Genomic DNA, 4,314 nt, shown 5'->3' with positions numbered 1-4,314 from the left:
GCAGAAGAGGCAAAATTATCGTTAGATGTAAATGGAAGTCGCTTTTGTTTGGCAAAATGACATATAGAACACATAAAATTGAAAGGTTTTTCACAAAATTGTAAACGATTATTTAAGATAGTAGAAATGTTCATAGAAGGATGACCCAGGCGAAAATGCCAGGGTTCCTTCAAATTACATGTATTGTTTGCAAAAACAGAAATATCCATAGTGAGAAAACGATGATTTTGTTTAAAGAAAAATAGTTGTCCAACTTTGTTAGTTGTCCCAATCGTAGAAGTCAGGGAGGGATCCTGAATCAAACATTGATCAAAAGTGAAAGTGAGTTTATTAACACAATGTTCAAGATAAGCATTGACAAAAAATAAATTGAATTTGAATTCAGGAATATACAAGACATTCGTTAAGACAAGTTGGTAAGAATTTGTAACAGTTCCAAATTTGTTGATATGAATTTGATGACCATTACGTAATGTAACCAAGTTAACAACATTATTTTTATTTAAAGATGTAAAGCAATGAAGAGAGTGATATGTGATGTGTAGCGCCACTATCTACAATCCACAAGAAAAGAGAAAAAAGATCGTCATTACCGAAGATGTTAGAAACCATAGGGAGATTAGTTGTTGACTGAGCTGAAGTTGGGAAGAGCCAGCCGCAGAGGGGTCTGGAGTGGGAGTCACCGAGGCGTGATTTGCCCGAGCAGTGGTGGTGGTCTTTTCCTTGTCTCCATATCTAGGAGGAAAACCGTGGAGGAAGTAGCATTTATCGACAAGGTGACCCGGTTTAAGGCAATTAGAACAAGTTGGTCGAGGTTTCTTGCTCCGAGATGGTTGGTTCAGATTTGGTTTGGCCGAAGTAGCAGTAACAACGTCAGTATTGCCAAGACAGTGTTGGCGCTCTTGTTGAACAACCATGGAGAACACCTTCAACAGCGAGGGGAATGGATCATAGAGTAATATATGAGCCCGAATACCCTAGTAAGACTCATTGAGACCAAACAAGAACTGAATGATCTGGTCTCTTGTGTAATAATCTTGAACTTTTTGCATCGCACCGCAAGTACAGCCGCAGGTGCAGGGGATATTGGGTTGGTACTCGTTGAGCTCATCCCAAAAAGCTTGCAATTGGGTGAAATAAGTGGTGACCGAGTTATCACCCTATTTAACATTGCCAACGAAAGTTTTGAGTTGTAAGATTCGGAGACCATTGCTTTGATTAGATCGATCATGGATGTTTGTCCACATCTCACAAGCAGTGGTTTTGAGCATAATACTAGCAGCGATCTCGCGAGATACATACTGAAGAATCCATGACATAACCATGTTGTTGCAAATGTCCCATGTGGAGCAAGAAGGATCATTTGGAGGTGGACGAGGTATGGTGCCTTCAATGAAGGGAGTTTTGTTTTTTGGCAGCGATGTTAATAGAGGTTGCATGCTTCCATGATTGGAAATTTTCTTGACCAGTCAAGAGAAATGAAGCGATGAGGTTATTTGGGTGATCTCCAGTTCATGGGAAGGTTGACCAAGAACGACACGAGAAAAGCCGTGATTAGCAATAAACAATGAGTTATGAGTAAAAGGCATTTGGCCTTGATGTCCAAGATAAGGAAGGTTACCACCAAGAAATGAAAAGTTTGTTGGGTTTTGTGCCCTAAATAAAACCCATTTCAATATAATCAGATTTACTTATTAATAAAGATCAGAAATAACATTTTATGTTGCATGGTTCACATGATTTATTTCATGATTATATGCATATAATGTATGAATTCTATTTAAGTCCAGAACATGTGAATTTGTTAATGATTATAGTGTTGTCAGCACAGTGGAATATAATCTTAATTATATGTTCGAAAGTTTATTCCCTGATTTATCAGTTCACTAGATTTAGACTGGCATGATATAATCAGCGTAGGTATTCTTACACCTTGGATAAGTGTTATGTCCTTTCCAGGGCATTGGCAAAGTTTACCAGTATCAGATGTATGGAGTATACATCGGAAGGGATCGATATTGAACTTTGATTAGATTTGTTAAAATTTACCGTAATATCTATTCAATTCAATATCACCTGTTGATCCTAGATCAAATGATCTTAATCCTGGTATGGTTAGGTTTGATCTCAAGAGTATTATACATGTTCTTTGATTTGTTAGTTAAGCCTACGTTTGAACAGTCAGGGTGATACGTACATTTTGGGAACATGATAGTATAATTGAGTGGGAGCGCTAACATAAATATGGAGTCTTTAACTTCTATAGGAATTTAGAAGTGAAATGATGATATCCTTCGAGCTTGGCTAAACAGAGATAAATGGTGGAGATCTCATTTCACTTCGCTGAAATATCATTTATACGGAGCTAAGTGTTTTAAGGATAAAATACATTGAAGGTGTAACGGTAATTTAGTTCCTATTCAATGTAGATCATCTATTAGAGGGTCATTGATCAAATTAGGATTATAACAATGGATAACTAATAGCGTATCTATATCGTGGAACATATAGAGCGTTCTATATGACTGAGAGTGCAATTCCAAGTTCTAAGTGTGGATTCAATAAGGAATTAATAAGTTAGGGAATTTACTTGGTAAATTCGGTTCGACTTATTGGAAGCTCGGTTATATAGGCCCATGGTCCCCATACTAGTTGAGACCATACTGCTTGTAAGACTCAGTTAATTAATTTTGATTAATCAATTATAATTCGAAAGTTAGACTATGTCTAGTTTATGAATTTTCACTAAGCAAAGGCGAAATTGTAAAGAAAAGAGATTCTAGGTTTTATTTGTTAATTAAGAGACTTTATATGTCTAATTAATAAATATATTAAATGAAAATATTATTTAATAATTAATTTTTAGTTATTAAATAATTAGAATTGGCATTTAAATGGTTAAATTGAAAAATTGGTATTTTTGAGAAAATGGGATTGAAAAAATGACAAAATGGCAAAATTACAAAGTGAGGCCCATTATCCTTGTAACACCCTAACTATTTTAGGCGTATTACGTGATTTTTAAACGTACTGTGCAGCTCGTTGCTAATCAACGAGGTTTATGGAAAAACGTGATTAATTAAAATTTTGCTTTTTCATTAAACTTATAAACCATTTTGCAAAAAGTCTCGGGATCCCGATTTATAAAAATATTTACAAACGTTTTTACTGTTCAATTTTTACATCAAAATAAAGTCGTCTAACGACAGTTACAAAATCTCAGCCCTGCTGTCCCGAGGATCGTACGCTCCAGGCCTAACCGCCCCGACATGTACAATCTCATATGCTCGGTCACGGTCCATCAGCTACAGCCTTGCCTTTACCTACACATGAACATAAACTGTGAGTCGACAGACTCAGTAAGAAAAGCATACTAATATCATACATAAAACTGACTGCCGTGTCCAACACGATACTGAGTCCCGCTACTGCCATGTCCAACATGGTACTGAGCACTACTGCCATGTCCAACATGGTACTGAGTTTTGAACGTTCGGGGACGGTACTATTGACAAGTATCCTCTGATCGGTCGAACCGGTCATACTCCGCCGCCGGGTCATACTCCGGCTGTACCGACGGGATAGGTCAATAGATCGAACCACCAACCAAGTGTCACTGATCGGCCGAACCGGTCATACTCCGGCATTCGGTCATACTCCACTGTACCGACGTGACGGGGTTGGATGGTTCGAAGCCTAAATACATATCTAATGTAATCTAACGGGCTTCCTACATGCACGCTAAACATGTAATCTACATATGCATCTTGTTATACTAATCTTACGGATTCCGATTTCGGGTGTGCGGTCAACCCGACCGGAACCGAAGCCGAACGGCGGACATCGGCTCCTAAACCATAAAAATCACAACGCTATAAGTGACACGCTAAATCACTTCCCGGGGACTAAAACTTGAAACTAAAAGTTTCCCTATCGATAAAAAGCATGGCAATACCCCTAAAAACCCAAAAACGAGGAAAACTAGGGTTCTGAAAAATCCCCAACCTAAGCAGACGGTTGCCCAACCGGAATTCGGTTCGGGAAATTCGAACCCCCATCCGGAATTCGGATGCTCAACCGAATTCCGGTTCCTCGCGAGCGACAAACTAAAAATCTCCTAACTTGACCAATTCGAACCCAATTGATCCCAAACTTTCCAGACCTGTTCTATATGCCCCAAATAACAATTCCAAGGCATCAAACCTACCCAGAAACCACACATGCAAAATTCACCATTGGAGCTCAAGCTTTGAGTTCCAAACTCAAGCTTGAGCAAACCACCAAAACAAGCAATCAAACTAGCTTAAATCAACA

This window comes from Cannabis sativa, chromosome 6 (genome assembly GCF_029168945.1).
Source record: "Cannabis sativa cultivar Pink pepper isolate KNU-18-1 chromosome 6, ASM2916894v1, whole genome shotgun sequence".
In the NCBI taxonomy this organism is placed as follows: domain Eukaryota; kingdom Viridiplantae; phylum Streptophyta; class Magnoliopsida; order Rosales; family Cannabaceae; genus Cannabis; species Cannabis sativa.
The sequence above is the reverse complement of the archived record's forward strand: the minus strand, read 5'-3'. Positions refer to the sequence as shown.